This window comes from Xenopus tropicalis, chromosome 7 (assembly GCF_000004195.4).
Source record: "Xenopus tropicalis strain Nigerian chromosome 7, UCB_Xtro_10.0, whole genome shotgun sequence".
Classification (NCBI taxonomy): Eukaryota; Metazoa; Chordata; class Amphibia; order Anura; family Pipidae; genus Xenopus; species Xenopus tropicalis.
The window spans coordinates 109801565-109825097 of record NC_030683.2 but is presented as its reverse complement, the minus strand read 5'-3'; the positions used below and the strand labels follow the sequence as shown (position 1 = coordinate 109825097).

Here is a 23533-nt window from a genome sequence, read left to right as displayed (position 1 = left end):
TATTAAAAGTAATACTCTCGCAGGCACCTTAAACACAAACCTGCTCACTGTATCATGTTCCCTGCTATGGAACTCATGAATAATCATTGTATCTAAATGGCAAAATACACAACAGATGCCTGCTCTTAATATCCCTCTATTTGCCATTCATTTGTATTCATTTATTTTGCAGTTTATCTTTGTCCTTGTTCAGACATTCAAAATTAGCTTTATTCATGACAACTTGGTGGCTTCCTAGGCCATTGCAAGGCTTGCTAAGCATTCTGGGAGATGCAGTCCAGAAAAGGCAGAGACAGTGGAAGACAATGCTGTGCAGTAAGCCTAGGGCCACCCCGCATTGCCCTGCCTGTACTGCTATAATCACCCTGTTATTGTTTATAAAGTTCTGCTGCTGAATTTCGTTAAACTGAAAGTATCACTGGGAGAGAAGTGGGGCCCCGGACATTTAGCAGCTACACTGTGGGGACAGTGTCTGCATAGCAACCAACTTGGCTGAGGGGCGCGCTGGGAGTTGCGGGGTAACAGCAGCCAGAGGGTTGTCTTGTGTTTTCCACAAATGTATATAGTGCTTTGTAAAACACAAACAGAGGTACAGATGTGATAAATGAAACGGAGTAAACATGTAAGTGCTATGGGTTTTAATACACAGATGGTTCAACGTCCCTGTCCTGAAGAGCTTACAATCAGTCTCAAACAGTCTCACGTAGTCACACACACACACACACACAATGCAACTCACACTCTCACACACACACAATGGCAGTCACACTGTCACACACACACACACAATGGCAGTCACATTGTCACACACACAGACAATGGCGCTCACACTGTCACACACACACACAATGGCACTCACACTGTCACACACACACACAATGGCACTCACACTGTCACACACACACACAATGGCACTCACACTGTCACACACACACACAATGGCACTCACACTGTCACACACACACACACACACACACACACAATGGCACTCACACTGTCACACACACACACACAATGGCACTCACACTGTCACACACACACACAATGGCACTCACACTGTCACACACACACAGTGGCACTCACACTGTCACATACAATGGCAGTCACATTGTCACACACACAGACAATGGTGCTCACACTGTCACACACACACAATGGCACTCACACTGTCACACACAGAAAATGGTGCTCACACTGTCACACACACAGACAATGGCACTCACACTGTCGCACACAGAAAATGGCGCTCACACTGTCACACACAATGGCACTCACACTGTCACACACACAATTGCACTCACACTGTCACACACAGAAAATGGCGCTCACACTGTCACACACACAGACAATGACGCTCACACTGTCGCACACAGAAAATGTCACTCACACTGTCACACACACACAATGGCACTCACACTGTCACACACAGAAAATGGCACTCACACTGTCACACACACACAATGGCACTCACACTGTCGCACACAGAAAATGGCACTCACACTGTCACACACACACAATGGCACTCACACTGTCGCACACAGAAAATGGCGCTCACACTGTCACACACAGAAAATGGCGCTCACACTGTCACACACATACAATGGCACTCACACTGTCACACACACACACACAATGGCACTCACACTGTCACACACAGAAAATGGCGCTCACACTGTCACACACACAGACAATGACGCTCACACTGTCGCACACAGAAAATGGCGCTCACACTGTCACACACAATGGCACTCACACTGTCACACACACACAATGGCACTCACACTGTCACACACACTGTCACACACACACACAATGGAAGTCACATTGTCACACACAGACAATGGCACTCACACTGTCACACTCACACACAATGGCAGTCACACTGTCACACACACACACAGTGGCACTCACACTGTCACATACAATGGCAGTCACATTGTCACACACACAGAAAATGGCACTCACACACAGACAATGGCACTCACACTGTCACACACAGAATGGCACTCACACTGTCACACACACACACAAAATGGCACTCACACTGTCACACACAGAATGGCACTCACACTGTCTCATACACAACAACACACAGAGATACAATGGGAGAAAAATAAAAAATTAAATTTGACTTTTCTGCTGTCAAAGTGACATCTCTGCGCAATGCTTTCCATTCCGTGTAAGTGCCCTGTGTCTGTTGATGAGGCTGCTGTGGGAACCCTGCATCTTTGAGGGTTCCAGGCAGGCCCTGACTGACAATGTGTAGATTCAGGCAAATGCCAGAGGGGCTGCTGTAAGATCCCATAGACAGTCACTATTTATTGGGCTGGTGGGGGGGGGGGTGGTGCTGTTTGGGCCCCTGTGTACTTGCAATGCCAGGGCCTATTTTGAATCCCAGTCCATGGCAGTAGGTACATTCGCACAATATTTTTGAAATGAACAAACAGACACTCAGTGCAACTACAGAGTTGTGCAAGGAGAGGCTTTGGACACAAGAACCTATTAATGAACCCCATTTTCACAAAAGCTGTGGCCTCTATATGAGGGAGGCAATGAGCTTTTCTCTTTAATATATGAGCCCCTACAGTGTTCCACTGTTCTCCCTGTCCTGTCTGTGTGACTCTGCCCATAGTATGGGCTTATTGCAATGAGAGATTCACACCCAGCTGTTTCCCTTTGGTTATCTGAGGACACCACTTCATGTGGCATATGGCACACTGCCAAAGGGCACCTCAGGAATAGGTGTTTGAGGAGCACATGTTGCATAGTAAGAGTAGGAATATATTTTGCTTTAATCATTTATGGGTGGGGGGCAAGATAACAACAGAAAACATTGGGGAACAATATACCTAGCATGTTCAACATATTTATTAATGAGAGTTTATATATGAACATGGCCAGTGCCACACACACTGTTGGAAATGCCAGTTTCGTACCAACACTGTTTCCTTAGACTGATCATACCCCAAGTGCTGGGAATCACTTTCTTTTATGTTCAATAACAAACTATGGATGGACCCTAGTGACAATCAGTGGCCAGATCCAGTTGTCAAGTTGTGCTTGCACCACATTGCAAACTCCCCAATGTTTAAGTCCGATGGACATGATTTCCAATGTTCAGCATGAGTGACTTGTGCACCCTATTCTTTAGGTGCAAGTACATTGTCCGCATTGATTAGGTGGTAGCACCAGGGTTCCTCTGCGTCAATAAGTGAAACTTTGCTCAATTCAGAGGCAGGGAAGGCTGTGAAGCACTGAGGTCAACCGTACAGAAGTGCAAGGAGCACATTTTGGCACAAGTACCTCTAATGATTGGGGTTTGTGGGACCACAACTGTGCATGTGGTCATAAATGCCCTCTTATTAGGGCCCCCTTAGCCCATAATAAGGTTACAGATATCAGAATAAATTGTGTAGAAGCCATTTATCAATAGTTTCAACAATATACACAGGGCAGCAAATAAGATTTCACCCCAAATCTTACCATAACTGGCCTTCAAGCTGGACTCCTGATGCCAATAAGCATTCTTCTAAATTTTACCCTAACTGGCCTTTAGGCTGAACCCCCATCTCTCTTCCAGGCCCAGAAGTTGTCACCTATCAAAATCCATCTGCCAATCATCATGCATTGCCCAGAATATGCCAACCTGTGTTGAGGGGGAAATGGCTATAGGCCATGCATTATTGCCCAGACACAGGGACAAAAATAGGCCCTTCAGTTCTCATGTGCCCATGGGAATGGGTGGGCTCCGTGCTTGCACCGGATGAATAATCTGCAGGGTGCAGAGAGCAGGGCACAGGGAAGCCTTGGACTTATCCCCTGCCATAGGTGCACCCTAGCCTATGTGGCTAGATAGTGTGCAAGCCAGGCAGGGTTTCCGGGGCGCTCTCACCTGCTGCCCTGCCCTCTCTTACTCTAAGGCTGCCAAGTTGCAGGTCAATGTGCAAAGTGCACAATAAACTAGGGTGCTTTGTGCGTTTTTTTTGCACTATGCATGTTGCCCCAAGATGTATTAAAGGTTTGTAGCATACAGTAAGGTAAGATCATAACACTGTTCAACTTACAGCCACTATATGTTGTTGAGCAACAATTCCCAGCATCCAAAGGCTATCATGGTATTCTGGGAGTTGTAGTCTAGTAATAGAAGGGCCTTCACATGCACCAAATCTAATGATAGCTCAGGTCCTACCCCTAGAATTGCACCCTGCCCTTAATACTGTGGGGTTGCCTGATCCTGTTAGCAGGGTAGGCTGGGGTACAGGCCAGGGTACAGGCCGGGGTACAGGCTGGGTACAAGCCGGGGTACAGGCTGGGGTACAGGCTGGGTACAAGCTGGGGTACAGGGCGAGGTAGAGGCTGGGGTACAAGCTGGGGTACAGGCTGGGGTACAGGTTGGGGTACAGGCTGGGGTACATGCAGGGGTACAGGCTGGGGTACATGCAGGGGTACAGGCTGGGGTACAGGCTGGGTACAAGCTGGGGTACAGGGCGAGGTAGAGGCTGGGGGACAGGCTGGGTACAAGCTGGGGTACAGGGCGAGGTAGAGGCCGGGGTACAGGCTAGGTACAAGGCGAGGTAGAGGCCGGGGTACAGGTTGGGGTACAGGCCGAGGTACAGGCTGGGGTACATGCAGGGGTACAGGCCGAGGTACAGGTTGGGGTACAGGCTGGGGTACATGCAGGGGTACAGGCAGAGGTACAGGTTGGGGTACAGGCTGGGGTACATGCAGGGGTACATGCAGAGGTACAGGTTGGGGTACAGGCTGGGGTACATGCAGGGTTACAGGCAGAGGTACAGGTTGGGGTACAGGCTGAGGTACATGCAGGGGTACAGGCAGAGGTACAGGTTGGGGTACAGGCTGGGGTATGGGTACTGTACAATATGATGCCCAGTAGGTGCCATTTCTGGGGGGACTATCAGGCACAAGGCACCTGGGCTCTGTTAGGAGGTTGCTGGCTGCCATCTATCTGCCTGAGAGCAGAAGGGAGAGAAAGTGGATTCCAGGACAGGCTCCAGTTATTCTCAGGCTGCAGTGGAGATGAGAGAGAGAGGGAGAGGGGGAGAGAGAGAGAGAGAGAAAGCAGAGGAGAGATTCCCAGGGGCAGTGCAGAGCCAATACAGGAGGAAGGGAGAGCTCTCACTCACACACACACTGAGCAATGGGATCCTGCGTGGGGATTGTTGTGACCCAGAAATTGCTCCACATCTGCAAGTAAAGGGCTGAGAGCGGGCGGCGGGGCGGAGGGACGGGCGGCCGGAGCAGCAGTGACTCGGCGAATTGCAGCGCACGGATAACAGGAAGGGGATGAATAATGATTTGATTTCTCCGCCGAGCTCCGGTCTGACTGCCGCCCGGCTGGGAGGATGCAAAGAGCGGACAGGTAGGAGCCCACTGCAGCCCCGACTCCCCATCTTCTGCCCACATTGTGGCTCCCCGTACAGGGGTGGGGCAGACACCTCCCAGTGCCAGCGGGGCTGGAGCATGTGGGGCTATAGAGGGGCAGCATTGCCCACTGCCTGGCGAGCCTGGAGAAGACATAAGTAAGGGCTTTATTTCATTCTCTTTATTTGTGCAGTCATTTGCTAACAATGGGGCAGCGGCTGTTGTGCCAACACCGGGCTCATTCAGTTAGGGTGGAAATGAACAGACCCCACAGATAATACATGTGCATCCCCGCTATCTGCATACTGTCTGGGGCACCCACTCCGGCCAGCAGCAGGGGGGCTCTGGCTACTGTACCTGCAGGGGGGCTCTGGCTACTGTACCTGCAGGGGGGCTCTGGGTACTGTACCTGCAGGGGGGCTCTGGCTACTGTACCTGCAGGGGGGCTCTGGGTACTGTACCTGCAGGGGGGCTCTGGCTACTGTACCTGCAGGGGGGCTCTGGCTACTGTACCTGCAGGGGGGCTCTGGCTACTGTACCTGCAGGGGGGCTCTGGCTACTGTACCTGCAGGGGGGCTCTGGCTACTGTACCTGCAGGGGGGCTCTGGCTACTGTACCTGCAGGAGGGACTGCCTCTGGGCTATTGGACCTGCAGGAGGGACTGCCTCTGGGCTATTGTACCTGCAGGAGGGACTGCCTCTGGGCTATTGTACCTGCAGGAGGGACTGCCTCTGGGCTATTGTACCTGCAGGAGGGACTGCCTCTGGGCAGGGGGGACAGGCACCTACACTCACACAGCTTGTACCAGGTAGGAGAGGCAATAGGGACTGCAATGGGACCATAGGGCACTGGCACAATGGGACACTGTTCGCAACCAGCTATAAAATGGAGCACAGAATGGGACTAGGTAGGGCAGGGGACCCAATGGAACACTGACTATAGGGCAGGGGAGAGGATGGAGCACAGAATGTGACTAGGTAGGGCAGGGGAACCAATGGAACACTGACTATAGGGCAGGGGAGAGGATGGAGCACAGAATGTGACTAGGTAGGGCAGGGGAACCAATGGAACACTGGCTATAGGGCAGGGGAGAGGATGGAGCACAGAATGGAACTAGGTAGGGCAAGGGAACCAATGGAACACTGGCTATAGGGCAGGGGAGAGGATGGAGCACAGAATAAGACTAGGTAGGGCAGGGGACCCAATGAAACACTGACTATAGGGCAGAGGATAGAGTAAAGAATGAGATTAGTTAGGGTAGGGAACCCAATGGAACACTGACTATAGGGCAGGGGAGAGGATAGAGCACAGAATGAGACTAGGTTGGGCAGGGGACCCAATGGAACACTGACTATAGGGCAGGGGAGAGGATAGAGCACAGGATTAGATTAGTTAGGGCAGGGGACCCAATGGAACACTGACTATAGGGCAGGGGAGAGGATAGAGCACAGGATTAGATTAGTTAGGGCAGGGGACCCAATGGAACACTGACTATAGGGCAGGGGAGAGGATAGAGCACAGGATTAGATTAGTTAGGGCAGGGGACCCAATGGAACACTGGCTATAGGGCAGGGGAGAGGATGGAGCACAGGATGAGATTAGTTAGGGCAGGGGACCAAATGGAACACTGGCTATAGGGCAGGGGAGAGGATAGAGTACAGAATGAGACTAGGTATGGCAGGGGACCCAAAGGAACAAGAACCCAAAAGAACACTGACTATGGGGAAAGAGACAGAATGGAACACTGAATGGGACTTGGCAGGGCAAGGGACCCAGAGGAGCACTGACTTTAGGGCAGATGATAGAATATCATGTTTATATGTATAAAATAACACAATGAATAGCATTAGGTAGAATGGTGACATAAAGAACCCTTACTGCATGGTAGGATATAAGATGGAAAACTAAGGAATAAGCGGGTAAGGGGACAGAAAGGAACTACAAATACATGGTGAATGGGACTATGTAGGACAAGGAATAGAAAGGAACATTGATAATGCAGGACAGGAAATAGACTTCAGTATTGAATGGAACTATGCAGAGCAGGGAATGCAGTGGAACGCTGGGCAGGAACAGATTTGAATGTTGAGTGGAGTTTGGTGGGACAGACGATATGAAACCATCAGAAAACAGAAAACGTAAGAAAATTGCATGTTTGGAGCAATCAGTTGAACTCGGCAGGGGATACTGAATGGTTAAAGGGTGTTGGTAGGAAAGAAAATAGAATTAGGCAGGACAGGGATCATAGCGGAACAGTGAGTGGAACTAGGCAGGACAGGGCAATTATTGCAGCACCAAATTGGACTAGATAGGGCAGGAGACAGAATGGAACAGTGAACAGGACTAATCAGTACAGGGAACATAGTGGAACACTTAATGGGTTTAGTTAGAACATAAGAACAAACAGAGTACAGAGTCACTATAAGCATTGCAGGTTATAATGGTATGCTGAATAGTGGCAGGCATTACATAGGGTAAAATGGCTCATGAGGAGACAGGAATTGGATGCTGAAGGGGACGCAGCAGGATAGACAGGATAAAACATTATATGGGACTAAAGTACAACTGTTTAATACATGGGAAAGGAACAGTGATTTTTTTCAGCAGGAATAAAATAGAAAGAGATACCAAACTGCAAAAGGTGTGAAGGAAATGGATAGGGGAGAGACCACTGCATGGAATTAATTAGGCCAAGGAATACAATGGGACACTGAATGGCAAATTAGGGAATAGAATGGAAGGCTGAGCCAGGCTAGGTAGGATGAATAGATTGGAACAGAACAGAAGCAAACTGGGCCACTGGCAGCACAAAAGCCAGAACATTATCATTATGGACCAGATTGTTCTACCTGTAATAGAATAACAATCCATATTGCCATCCAATACAGGGATGTGACAGAGTCCATATTATGAGCTGAAAAAACTGCTTACGATTAATGTATTGTTTAACGTGTTTGCAGGTATTTGGCAAATTGATATTTTAAAGATTTCAGTTTTTATACAACCCAACCCTGCGTGACCTAAATTTGTGCTGCTTGTCAGACTGGAATGGACAGTTGGTAGACAATCAGGACAGTATGCAAGGCTGAATCTGAGCAAATGTGGGTAGGGGCACAACGGGTACCCCTGGAACAGCTGCTCCTATAATGGGGGATCAGGGACATGGATATTTGATCATGTGCTGTGTTCTTTTAAATATGTATAGGCAGAATCAAAGGATACATCTTTAGAGACTGAGAAGTGTCTTTTACTTGCTCCCTGTTTGGTGTATATGTGGGTGGGAGGATACTTTGCCCATTAATGCATGGAAATAAACAATGGGGCATCATCCATGCAACAGAGACTGGCATAAGTCTCATAATGTCCTAATATATGAGCAGCCCCCTGATGTGATTACATAAACTCCCTGCATCATGTACACCCCGTCAGCTCTTTCCTGTGCTTCTATGCAGAAATACTGCTTTGTTTGTACACACACTGATCTCCATACTCCAGGCTATCACTACAAAACAATCTTAGCCGCCTGTTGCTTGTACAGTGCACCCCCAGTGGGCTAACTTTCTATTGTGCTGATCTGATCTTGGCAACAGAAATACCCTACCTGACCCTCTCCAGTTACTTAACTCCCCCCCATGTTGGCGGATGTTGAGAGTAGGAGTTTAGCAGTTTAGTACCTAGATATGAATTCTATTCTGCCACCTGTGTCTCTTGTAAAATGTTTCATTCTGTGCTTTCGGATACCTGTTGCTATTTCTTTTGTGATTATGTCTTAACCCACTGACATACACACGTACACAGTGCATCATATCATCCCTCATTTACTAATCTAATAGTGGTAATACATTACAGTGGTTTAGTTTGTTGATCATGGAGAACATCCAGAAATCAAAATGTACAGCTATTTACATAGAGCCTAAATGATAACAAGGGTTACAGAATAAAAATAGAAACTTGAGAACCTACTCGCATAAGCTTACAATCTAAAGTGTCTGAGATGTGGTTCTTTTGTAGCCTAGTTTGACTATCATGGAGTAGGCATTTTGTTGTTTTAGGGGAGTTCTAGTACCCCAGTAGAGAGAGGGTAGATCATTGTTAGAAACGTGTTTAGGTGGTGGTACCATAGTAAGTTTATAGTTAGAGGTTTGGCATGTATAGGGAGTATAATGTACCTGATGCTATAGTTATATTATTGTATGTCGCTAACCACCAATAAGATTTACACAGGCACACATAGATAGACACACACAAATAGACATACACAATCACACCCCTGGTTTGCCAAGACATTCCCTTATATATATATGGTATATTGCAGGTCACATGACCTATAAGATGCTATCTGTCACTTCTTTACCATTAATAAATGACGGGACGGTTTCATTCACAGACCCAGTTTAGCTTGCTAATATTTTATTTTCTAGGGAAAGGGGTTATTCTCAGTCTGGTTCTACTGAATTGATTTTGCAGTCTGTGAAAACATTTCCTAAAAGCTATATTATTAGTACCATGTATCAAAAAAGAAGAGAGAAAAGGAGGTTTCCCTTTGCCTCTGAGATATTGAGTGAATACAATGAAACGTTCCTTTTGGAATATTTTGACACATGCTTTTTATCCAATCGTTACAATATGTTATTTTGTTCTCCATTGACTTGGCTGTGTCTGGTGTATTCTCCTTCATTGATGGCTGCGTTTTCTTGCTAAATATGATTTCTGTTTTTTTTTTTTTAATTCTTCTCTATGCCGTACTATGGGCTGCTGTGCCTAGCATTCCTAACCCAATAGCCCTATCTAAATAGCTGTATGGCAGCTTGGAATTAAACCAAAGCCAGATTACTAGGGGTTTGGTGCTTAAGACATTATAGGAGGTATGAAAGAAAACAGACCTTCAGCTTGGATTTATAGTAATGTAAAGGCAAAGCTAGGCTAAATTGGATTTGTTTTAGATTATTTACAAGGATTAATAGTGCGCATCAAAATAACCAGACATAATCAGATCACAATCCAGATCTAAAGCAAGCAGTATTGAGTGCTGCTGATTGCAGATGCAGGTATGGGACCTTTTATCCAGAATGCTCAGGACTTGGGATTTTTGGGATAAGGGGTCTTCCTTAATTCGGATCTCCATACCTTAAGTTTACTAAAAAAAATAATTTAAACATTAAACCCAATAGGATTGTTTTGCCTCCATTGAGGATTAACTGTATCCTAGTTGGGATAAAGTACAAGGTACTGTTTTATTGTTGTAGGAAATGATTTTTAAAAAGTAGAATTGATTGCTTATAATGGGGTCTATGGGAGACGGCTTTCCCGAAATTTGGAACATTCTCAATAATGCGTGGAAACAGATCCTTTACATGAACTGCAACCCAATGCAGACTCCGCAGTCATTCTGGGCAGTTAGATATTGTTACCTCTACAGATCCAAGCCAGGGAACCTTGGTGCCGAAGGCAAGAATAGTACCTCACTATCAACAGTCTCACTATGCCATTACCTCTGTAGGAGTTTGCATTGGAAACAGAGTAGCTGACACAGTCAGGGTGAGTTGAAACAAGGAGCTAATGATGAGCAGCTCATATAATGTGCTTTGGTGCATATCATGCTGCTATAAATGTATTTTCTGGGATCTTATCTTGTACCCACCCCACCCAAAACCTTCTGAGTTGAAATATCACAATCATGCCATGACCAACAATATGCCCATTAGTAACCAGTAGGTTGGAAAAGTAAACTGTGTAGATGCTTTACTTTGAGAGCAGGTGGAGAAGGTACCACTAACAATTAACTATAAAACAAGGCAGACAGAATAGCACTCGTAAGAAAATGTTTTATTTACAAGGTTATCTTGTCTCAGGCCTATCGTATTTTTATTAATTAATGGGAAACTCCAGCTTCCACACAACACAGAAACTCCTAATATACCCATCACTGTAATCTGTTCCTTCCATTTACCATTTTTATATGCCAAAATCCAGCTGCAGAACAGTTCTTTTCTTTCTGCATTATTTGAAATCCTGGCAGGGGAGGAGGGACTAAAACATTAATGTGACAAATTATAATAACCAGATCAGCAGCGGAACAGGGGGCTTAGGGAACTGTTCCAAACTATATTATTACATTAAAAATCATGAAAAGACTGTATATTTTTTAATTTATATATATTGAAAAGTTGCTTGAAATAATCTTTACTATTCAAAAAAGTAAAGATAATTTTGTATTTGGGTGGAGTTCCCTTTTAATAAAAAGTGGAAGCATTTTCTATAAACTTGTGGGCTTAAACACATTGGTTTTAAACACGAGTGGTCTGTAAAATCAATTAATAAGAGAAATGATGGACCAACCTACTTTCCTTTACCAATTTTGAGATATTTCCTCCGAATGTTAAAAGTGGGCTATAGAGTACACGCTGTCAGTGGCCGGTAGTAATTTTACAGTGCTATTTAATTAAATAACATCCATTCTTCTGGTCATTTTGTGAATGCCGAGTGGAGTGATCTAATGGAGCTCAGTGATAGAATTCAGTGATTTCCAAACTGTGGGGCTGCTCTTTTGGGGGGCCTGAAGCAGAGACACTGGGGGCTCAGCAATGTAAGGTGCAATTTGGGAAGTTTTTCTAGTTGTTTTCCAAGATACATCTAAAAGCCTAGCTCAAAGGTCAATAAGGGTATGATTTGTGGTGAAAACTTACTTGATCTCCTAGACATTCTTGGAACTATGACTGATACACCAATGGTGTTATGTATCTGTGACCTTGTTATGAGCTAATGGGGCCACATTCCATCTCTCTCTACAACCTCCTTACTGGAAACAACAGCATTGTGTGTACATGTGTTATCTCTTTCTAAAGGAGAAAGAAAAGTTCCATCACTGGAGTGGCCAAATGTTAGGCACCACCCCCCCCAGTGATTGTAATCACATATCTGATACCCCTGGGCAGTGCTCCAGTAGTTTTATTTTCAGTGCCTGTTCTGCTAAGTCCTGTTCTCGTCCTCTTGTACAACAGAGTTACACCCTGCGCTTAGGGATTAGAGCTTCCATGTTAAATAAACTTACATAAAATTGTTGATAATGCGCTGCCTGTTTCTGGAGCCTCAATATAATCTGCAGAAGCTTAAAAGCTGAACACTTTCTTCATGCTGGGTGCACGTTTGCAGTACAGCGAAAAGCTGAATTTTAACAAAAAAGCTGTTTTTTTTTTTATTGGGATTTCGAAGAAGAAGAAAGGGAAGAAGAGCAACGCTGGGTCACATGTACCCTGGTGCAGTTTTCTGCTAATAGGAACACCAGCCCAGGGTGTCAGGTAAGTGAATACAATCACTGGGGGGTGCCTAACATTTGTCATTCCCCAATGCAGTGATCCCCAACCAGTGGCTCAGGGGCTCCCCAACCCCTTGGATGTTGCTCCCAGTGGCCTCAAAGCAGGTGCTTATTAATTAATTCCTGCCTGGAGGCAAGTTTTGGTTGCATAAAAATCAGTTGGACTGCCAAACAGAACCTTCTGTAGGCTGCCAGTCCACATAGGAGCTACCAAATAGCCAATCACAGCCCTTATTTAGCACCCTCATGAACTTTTTAATGCTTGTGTTGCTCCCCAACTCTTTTTACATTTGAGTGTGGCTCACAGGTTTAAAAGGTTGAGGATCTCTGCCCCAATGATTGTACCTTTCCCTCTCCTGTAAGGTGGGCTTAAGCGGAAAATATCTGACAACTAGTGATTGATTGTTTACCAGTTTAAAGTATATAAATCATGATCACTGGTCAAGAACTTCCATGAGTTCTTATGTCGACAGTGGGACCCATTCCATTCCTAGATACTTTGCTTGTGAGACTTTCGGGCACAAGAAGGCTCCCCTTCTGCATATACTACAATGAAGATTGGGCACGCTGACACATTTGACACATTCCCTCAGCATTACATATGCTGCTATTACTCTTTTTGTTGTACACGCAGTACAGTCTTTTGAAAGTCATAACTGAATTATAACCACAATCAGTCATGGCTGTTTGAGATGGGGAATGAATGATCTATTCTGACACTTTGTGCTGTATGGCAATGTCATCTCTTGAGGAAGTAGCTGACATTTAATGGGAATGCGGATAAGTAAATGTGGGTGCTGGAATTATATAGAAAGTCTGGACTGCTCCAACTAAATGGCTTCAAGCACACAGGAATGCCTTCTATCCGTTGAATTTTATGTTCGGTTCCATTCTATCTGATGAATTTCCGCAATCTGAGGGTTAATTAATTGTATGTTGCAGTATTGAACAGCCAGCTTTATTCTCCATGAGAAGAGCAGGTCTGACAGTTCCCCCTGTTATCTCCCATTGTTGTCAGTTGGAGTTAGAGGTGAAAGCGGATTAATCCGCTCTCTTCATACAGAATGAGGCCCTGAGTGCGATGGGCGTGTAACTAAGCAACTGAGGCTACGCGGGGAGTAGAAGGAGTTCTAATCTCAGCTATTTGAGAGAGTTTTGTCATATAAAATCATTTTCCATGCCTTAGACAGGAAGACAATGCAAGGCTTGCCATGTTGTTCGGAACACTGACTTTGCTGGCGATTAGTGACGTGGAGATAGGGAATCCCTGCATGGAGGGACTAAAGTGGCGGAATCACACGGCTCAAATCTCAGGGAGAATTCTTTGATTATAGAAAATAATCGGTATGTTTTTATATTGGAAGGGAGGCTGCTAAAAAAACAATACATTTTTGTTAGTGGTTGGCCCCCACAGTATTTAGTTACTGAATTCAGTTACAATAGTCTCAGTTAAAGTAAAACTATACCCCGAAATAATGTAGGTCACTATACAAATACAACAGCTCATATGTAAAACCCTGCTTCATCTAAATAAACCTTTTTCATAAAAATATACTTGTTTAGTACAGGTGTGGGACCTGTTATCCAGAATGCTCAGTATTCCGGTATTCTGGATAAGGGGTCTTTCCGTAATTTAGATCTTCATACCTTAAGTCTACTAAGAAATCAATAAAACATTAATTAAACCCAATAGGATTATTTTACATCCAGTAAGGATTAATTATATCTTAGTTGGGATCAAGTACAAAGCACTATTTTATTTTTACAGAGAAAAAGGAAATCAATTTGAAAAATCTGAATTATTTGATTAAAATGAGGTCTATGGAAGACAGGCTTTCCGTAATTCGGAGCTTTCTGATATTGGGTTTCCGGATAAGGGGTCCCATACCTGTAGTATGTGCCGTTGGGTACTTCTAAATAGAAAATTCCCATTTTAAAAATTAAGGGCAGCCCGCTGGGATCATACAATTCATGGCGCACACAAGGTTTCATTCTGGGGGTATAGTTTTTCTTTAACAAAAGTCTGCCTAGGTGCAATAAACCAACAGCAACCAATAATATATTTTGTTTAAAACAGGTGACCTGTAAATGCTGCCTGCTGATTGGCTGCTATAAGAGACTTGACCAGTTGCAGACTTTGCACTTTTTATTACATAACCCCCCATACCTGTTTAATGTTTTTATCTACTTTGCCCTGAAGATGTTGTTGACATCTTTTGGGTACCACTTGGTTGATGACTAAAGTCAACCGCCCAGTTGACCGCCCAGTAGTTACCATGGGAGAGGACAGGAGACATTCTCAGGCAGGCACAGTTCACTCTATATAACTTTCTTCCCAAACACAAAGGGGCCCATTCATCAATGTACAAATCCGAATTCCAAAATACGATCATTTCTGATGATCGAAAATGTCACAAAAATTCTTTTTGTTTCAATGCAATAATTTTGGAACTTTCATATTGTAAATACGAAATTTTCATATTGAAACGATCGTAAATTTATTAGCAAGCCCAAAAGTCACAAAATTTTCGTATCCCAGTGATCATAAACGGTGTGGAACCCTTTCTGACTTGCAATGCAAGCTTTGTGAAGCTTTCCATAGGACTCAATGGCACTCTGCATCTCAAACCTGGCCAACAGAAAGTCACAATACCGAAGCTTGACCGAATCAGAAACTTTCGTACTTGTTGCGACAAATGCGATTTTTTGTTGCACAAATTGACACAAAGTACGAAAAAGTTGCGGAAATTAACAAAAAAAATCTCAGAAAATACGCACATACGATTTTTTCTAATTGTAACCAATCGTACATTGGTAAATGTGCTCCATAGTGTAGTTGTGTATGAGACTTCCCTGCACATCTCAGTAGCACTTTAAGGCCAGATTGTCCTTTGTACAATTTAGCAATAATATACAGCTGGCGTATAGAGCGCAACATCTGTACTGCTTGCACTGCAGGACACGGCCTTCCTCTGAGCTCTCGGGTTCTCGCTAGACATGTGCACTTATATGATTGTTAATGGTATCTGTTTCTTTCAGTGCAACTTGTGTTTTCTCTATAGATTTCCATAGAAAGTAACCATTGGCAGCGGCAGTTCTGTGTTAACCTGTTAATCACAGGTTCCTGTAACATAGTCTATAGCATCTCCCTGGGGGGATTTTCATCAGGGTCATCAAGGGCTGCTGGCCCAGAAACAGCTCATTAGGCCAGTGACTTACAGGTATCTATAGCTAATTTAATCTTAAGTGACCTGCTCATATTTATATTACAGAATACATCCCAGATACAGCTTTATTGTCATAAGAAACAATAGGGATATGATTCACCAGTTCACCCTATATCCTGGAAATACAAACTAGACTAACTTTAAAGGGTAACTAAAGATTGATTTTGTTATTTATATTTACTTACTGCTTTTTCTCAGGTCATAGGGCTGTTTCCTTGTTTAGTTGTACAGCAGCCTTGTGTATTTTTGGTGCCCTGTGTCAGGGACAGACAACCTAAGGCCATAAAGCTCTAAAATTCCCAAAGGTGTTCAGATGTTGTTGAGGTATTAGCAGTAGTGAAGGGTCTGAAAGGTCATGGCTTGCCCATGTTTGCTCTAATATTGACACATTTCTTCTAATTTACTACATCAAATAAACTGCATGGCTGCACTCCACACATGTACATGAGACATCACAATCAAGGGTTGGGCAGACATGCAGAAGCTCAGGGAGTATATGAGATCTGCATGTTGTGTGGTTGCTGTATATCTGTATATATGGAGAATCCCTAGTCCCTTTCCCAATTGGGAAAACGCGTGTGGTTCCTATGTGGGTTGTATCATCATTTAACATGATTACCTTTATTTTATGCCTCTAATATATTATGAATATTGGGTGGAGTGGACTTCTCATTTCAACATCCCTAAATAAGAGACTAATTACAGTATTAGCTTTCTGTAATGTAACCGTCAGTTACCATAGTTTAGTTACCACGTTTGCTGTAAAGCATGTTGCCCCTTGGGTTGCAGCGTGAGGTGATAATGAATAAAAACAGACAGTGGCCTTTCTACGGATCCACAAACCATCAAAAAAGGAGTAAAATCTTCATTTAAACCATAATTTCTCCAGCCTTATGTGTTACTGATATGCTAAACCTGAGGTGCACCACTTTGCACTCCTGGAATGGAACCCAAAAATTGGCCTTTATGGTGTGGGCGACAAGTGGGCATCCCCTGGGTCTAGGGTTACCACCTGTCTGGGTTTTACCGGGAAGCCAGGTACAGCAAGGTGCAGCATAGGCCTCTACTTCTTTAAAGTAAGGCAGTGATCCCCAACCAGTGGCTCAGGGGCAACATGTTGCTCACCAACCCCTTGGATGTTGCTCCCAGTGGCCCCAAACCAGGTGCTTATTTTTGAATTCCTGACTTGGTGGCAAGTTTTAGTTGAATAAAAACAAGATTTCCTACCAAATAAAGCCCCTGTAAGCTGATAGGGTGCATAGAGGCCCCTAATAGCCAATCTTAGCCCTTATTTGGCACCTCCATGAACTTTTATGATGCTTGTGTTGCTCTCTTGTCTTTTTACATTTGACTGAGGCTCACGACTAAGACAGGTTGGGGACCCCTGAAGTAAGGACTCCAGTGTGACTCCCCTAGACACACCTAGGGCACTATCAGGCACAATTTTCTTCCCTACATTCATCTTGCACTTGTGCAGGGAGCAGTAATAACTGGGGATGAGACTTCCATACCCCTGTTTGTAGAGTTTGCATTGCTATTCTTGGCATTAAAGACAAGTTTATGAATTGGACAAACTTAAGGGATTCATTGTTTTATTAAAACAATTCAGTTCCTGGCTTTGGGCTACTGACTGTACAGCATCAGTAATATAATTACATACACCACTAATCACTGTGCCTGGAAGAGTCTGTAGGTGTAAATGACTATAATCCGCAGGAGAAGTTCTAAAGCACTAAGTGGTGTGAGAGTGCCTACGTGCCTCCCCCACCCGCCCCTCACGAACAAAGCGCTGTCAGATGTAGGCACTTCTGTTTTTGTTGGGGCAGCAGTTATTTAAATGGAGTGGAAGGCATGGTGCAAAGTGCAAAGTGCAAAAAAAAAACAACCCAGAAGGGATTTGTTCCTTTTTGTTTTGCATTTTGTACCCTGTCTGCTTTTTAAATGACCCCTTGCATCTTGTAATTGTATATATGAATAATGAATCTCTGTTAATCCATTCCCATTAATAATATATATTCTTTCATGCTAAAAGGGCTTCCAGTCCCTTCATCAATGTATCTACTGTCTCTGCCCTTACAGCCACCTCAGTGTCTCTGCCCTTACAGCCACTTCACAATAGAATAACACAAGTATTTTTTGCCATGTACAGTACTCGGGTTTATTAGTGTTATAGCCTTTAGAACAATAGCCTCTCAACTTCAGTTGAGCCTTTTTATTTCAAAATGTGCTTTGTACTAATTTAGCTGACTTTTCATATCTCTGCCACTTGGCCTTTCTAATCTATCTTCTGATATAAATGTCAACAATAATCTCTTACTTGAGTCTTGCAGCCTGTGCGGCTTATATTATAAACATAAATGTGGAATTTTGGTTGCATATCATAAGTACTACAGTATTTTGAATAAAAGTTAAAAAAAATACACGGGTACCAGGGAATACATTTGTCCGTGCACTGTTGCCGTTTCTTTTTCATGGCATTATGATTTTTTTTTTTTTGCAAAATCAGGATTTTTTTTTTCCAGTTGTTTTCTCTACTTGCTTGTCTTCTTCATTGCAGATCAGTCTGATCATGAGAGTCGTCTAGGTAACCCAGTCTCTATCTGCAGTACAGAAATTGTGTTGTTAAATGATTCTTACCAAACTGACTGTGGGGGTTCATTGCCACCATTAATACTGTCCATAGTTAGAGCAATTTACTGTATGTAGCATTTATATTACCTGCAGTATTCTTTCCTGCATGGTACATTTTTTCTAAACATCATATTCCTATGGAACCCTCCAATAATACTGCCATGTCCAAAACTCTAAACTTTCCACTTTTACAGAAAGAGGCTTAGGTGGCGACATAGATTTCTGCACAGTTGATAGGTCCCATCTTTAGAGGGGAATTTCAGTAGGAATGTTATGGGCTTGGCAAGATTATTGGGGTGCCCATTGAACAGATAGCAGATTTATTTAGTGTATTTCTTTCTACTAGAACAACCTCCCATGTAATAGCACCATTGTTAGAAAGTTTATAGTTTGGGAATCAAAGGTATATATTTGGGATGTGGATAATTAGTACATTTACAGTGCTTTGTAGCCATAGAAGCAGTTATACAGTCCAGCTACTGTTAATGACTGAATGTTCAGAGAATATTGTTGGCCAAGATATATGTACCTGCCACCCACAGAGGGAGATAACTAGCAGTTTTAAAGAGACAAACTACAGTAGGTGACACTTTTACCTTGCAGCACTGGGATTCTGAGTTTGGTTCTGGTGGTACAGATGAAGCCAACATTATCTGGATACAATGTCCCACCATGTCACTCAAACTACATATATCAATATCACACCTTTTTCAGTGATTTTATGGAATTGGTTTGGTGCACTGCGCCATGGGAGTCATGTATTTGACCGACATAGCCAGTAAAACTAGCTAGAGCCAAGCTGATATTACAAATTTACCGGCAATCTACTTGCTGATAAATTTATAATACACTATAAATCCCTAACACAAACATGGGTTAAATGGACGGGTGGGGAAATGGGTGGAGCTGGGGTGCTCCACCCATTTCCCCACCTGCCCATTTAACCCCCAATTTACTGTCCCACCAGCCCATTGCCCTACCCGATCAGCCCATTTTCCCCATGTTGTCTTCACCCCGGCCCCCAAGTGCTGTTATCTTTACCCCACCACCCGAAGGACAGTATAATGCAGAGCGATAGGTGGCAACCCTAGTTATGTTATATCACACCAAAGTTGACTCGATCTGTAGATACAGGCCTGGGAACTGTTTACTAGGAGTTTGTATGTTCTACATGCTATTTTCTTTCTACAATCCAAAAACACAGAGTCTGAGAGGTTTAATACTGGTCTTAATGTGTTTAATGGGGACCTAATATGGTAACCTCCACTGCTGCAGGGAATGATGTACTGTATATTCTCTGTAATGCTTTGTGTAATAATAAGGAAGGCTAATTTATAGGCACATTTGCCCTGATGTACTGAACCTGGGCAAAGTCTAGTGATTTTTTTACAAAGGAATGAAACTTTTCTAAATAAAATGTCACCGTTTCCTTTAGTGATACGAAGAAAGGTAAATCTCTAGATATTGTAACAGAGCACTTACCTTTTTTAATAGGAAACCTTAAGCAGTTTGCCATTATGAGGAAGGCAGGACCACGTGGCGTTCTGATTCGCCGTGGAAATAAAAGAGCCAAGTGTTACAATAGTAAATGTAACGGTGGGTGGTATTTTCTAACCTTTCCCAGTATTTGTGCATTCAGAAGCAGCCGCTGATTGTCTGCCTTTCAAGCTGAGCTTGTCATTTTACAACACAGTTGGCATCTGTTGGGTTCTCCCGGCACTGTATCAGAGTCAGTCCCTGCTGGAATTATGTTACAGATATTTAATGTGGGGATAGGAACATGATCTGAAAAATATCAGGATGGCCTTTATCCCAGCGCAAGTGCCTATACTTGTAATATAGGGGTTGAAAACATCAGACAAATGAAATAAAAAATCCATTATTGCGTTTGTAATTTAACCATTTTCTAAAGTGGGTTGGGGTAGACCACAAGACTTGTTATTGCCTCATATGTTTGTGCACCCTAGAAATTAAGGAGAGGGAGTGAATACAAATAAGTAATAAAAAAGTAACATTTTTTTTAACTGCTGCTGGGGTCAGTGACCCCTATTTGAAAGCTGAAAAGAGTCAGAAGAAGAAGGCAAGTAATTCAAAAACTATAAAAATGGAGGCCAGTTGAAAAGGTTCCATGAATTGTTGTTATGAAACATTGTTATGAATTGGCCATTCTAGAACATACTAGAAGGTAACTTAAGGGTGGTCTACCCCTTTAAGGAGATAACACACCACATCACTGGGACAGACTCCTGTGGGTTCTGTATTTAATCATGAAATTGCCAAAGGTAAAAGAAGATAATGTACATTTCAATATCTGCCTCATTTTAACTAAGCCTAAGTAATTTCAGCAAATCTTTGCTTATAGCTTACCTGAAATACTTGTAATATAGGGGTTGAAAACATCAGACAAATGAAACAAAAATCCATTATTGCGTTTGTAATTTAACCGTTTTCTAAAGTGGGTTGGGGTAGACCACAAGACTTGTTATTGCCTCATATGTTTGTGCACCCTAGAAATTAAGGGGTGAATGGAACAGGTAGGTTTCCCTGGTTTAGGGTTAGTGGGAGAACTAAAGGCAGCTCCACTGTTGCCGTACAGATGGAGCCAGCTTCATCTAGACATTTGCTACAGAAGGTTAACCATGTCTAAACGTGTCACTCAAATGAAATGGATCAATACCACACTTTGTTCTATTAAAATAAATTTGACTGTGCCATGGGAGTCATGTTATGTCAAAACATCTGTAGATAGCATGGGGGTTCTCAGAGTAGCCCTATACAATGTGACAGACAAGGTCAATGAATTCTCCAGGTAGTTGTCCCACACATGAGGTTGAAGACCCTGCGCAAGCCGGGATTAAGAGGGATGGAGCTGGCTTCTCCCAGCCCAGCACAGACAGCCCAATATCAGGACATGCTGGTCATCTGCCCCCTGATATTCTCAAAATATAAAGACAATTTATGTTTGTTTCCCTTGAAAAAGGTCACAAATTGTGATCAAAACATTGGGCTATGAATAAAAGATTTTTGTCACATTATTAAGACCTGTTGAGTGTTATGCTTACCTAGTACACATCAAATAATGCCGACATAACAAGGGCTTTAGCTGATTTGTTTTAGTGATAGTACTGAGTCAATGTGGATCTCTAACATGACACAGTTATGCAATAAGCTGGGCATATGTTGGTGGTTTTTACTCTCTTGGCTAACAGTCACACCAGGGATTATTTACAAATGGTGGGACAGGGTGCAAAGTTTTTCCACATTGCACTCATCAGCACCTCTGCCCGAAGGTCCATGGGCAAGAAAAGTGCTGCATGCATTGGGCACGTAGTGCTCTAACACTTGGGGTTATGGTAAATGACTACTTCTCTATGTGGGATCAATGAAAATTATATATTACTGCTTATGTGGATGGCCAAATCCTTATATTGCCCATGTGCAAAAACAGAGATATACTGTGGGTGGGCAGATTTATGTTAAGCTCAGCTCCACAGGGGGAAACAAGCCCAATTAGTCTTTGTCAAGGCTGATACATGAGCCCATGCATATGTCAGGCAGCATAATAATAAAGAATAATAATATGGCAGATATGCTCTGCTGCAGCAGAGGACAGGTCTCGAAGTAAGGACATAGCTAGGCAAGATGATTTGTGTTTCTCCCAAATGATAAGTCTGACTTATGCTTTGTACAGCGGCCGGTGCAATGAAAAACCATCCATTTCTAGGCCTTCTGCCTGCGTCATACTGGAAATGCTTATGGCTTCACTCCCAGTAAATGGGAAATTCAGAAATAGAAGGCCGAACTTTTAACTAATACTGCATTTACATGAGAAGGCAACCCAAAGCAAAACACAGGCTGGTTTTTGAATGATTTAGTCTCTTGTTAACCTCTCCAGTTTGGCATTTCAGCACCTATCTGGCTGCTAGAGACAGGAATATGAACAGGAGAGGGAGTGAATACAAATAAGTAATAAAAAAAATAACATTTTTTTTAGCTGATGGGGTCAGTGACCCCTATTTGAAAGCTGAAAAGAGTCAGAAGAAGAAGGCAAGTAATTCAAAAACTATAAAAATGGAGGCCAGTTGAAAAGTTTGCATGAATTGGTTGAAATGTTGTTATGAATTGGCCATTCTAGAACACACTAGAAGGTAACTTAAGGGTGGTCTACCCCTTTAAGGAGATAACACACTACATCACTGGGACAGACTCAGTGTGTTCTGTATTTTTTTTTTTTTCAAAGGTGTATTTTATTAACTTTTCATACAAACAAAAGACAAAATATCACATTTAACAATGCAATGAGGAAGACGCATTAGTCTTTCTTTTCCAGGTCTACCTTTAGGATTTGTTACCAATACAGAGTGGGTAGGTATAGCATTACAGAGTGTGTAACTGGTAGTAATTCCCACATCTTGGATCCATCCCCCTACTGAGCTTATGTACTCAGGGTATGGGAGAACAGGTTGGGAGGACGTTGGGGGGCTTATTATGTAACTGGGAACAGGATTGTTCAGTTACCCTCTAGATCACACCAAGGGCCCCAGACTTTGTCAAATTTGTCAGGTGCGCCCCTAATTTCGTACGTGAGTTTATACAGAGGGGCAACCACATTCACTAAATTCTTCCAGGCTGTAATGGTGGGCAGGGTAGGGCCCATCCAATGCATAGCGACTGTTTTTTTTGCATAGAACAGTAATATTCTGTAGCGTATCCGGGAGCTGTTTTGGGGAATTATGTTGTCTAGGACTCCTAGCAAGCAGGTTTCAGGTGCAGTCACATTGGGGAAGGCTAGGTTGTTTGATAGGTATTTAGTGACTGCTGACCAGAACTTAGCGATGTGGGGGCATGACCAGATCATATGAAAGAAGTTAGCAGGGCTAGCTGCACATCTCGGGCACTGATCTGTTGGGGTACGGCCCATCTGGCACAGCCTTAATGGTGTGATATAGAGGTGATGAGTGTTCTGTATTTAATCATG

At 43.5% G+C, this 23533-nt stretch overlaps 1 protein-coding gene across 3 annotated transcripts in view; it reads left to right on the top strand.

The window, feature by feature from the left end:
- The first annotated feature begins 5055 nt into the window (after nucleotides 1-5055).
- The window catches only part of syt3 (synaptotagmin 3), a 134665-nt gene continuing 116187 nt past the window's right edge, over nucleotides 5056-23533 (top strand). For 2 of the 3 annotated variants that reach the window (XM_031905159.1, XM_012957212.3), the window contains exon 1: nucleotides 5056-5380. The gene's annotated coding sequence lies outside the window, so the exon portion shown is untranslated. 3 annotated transcript variants of the gene reach the window in all.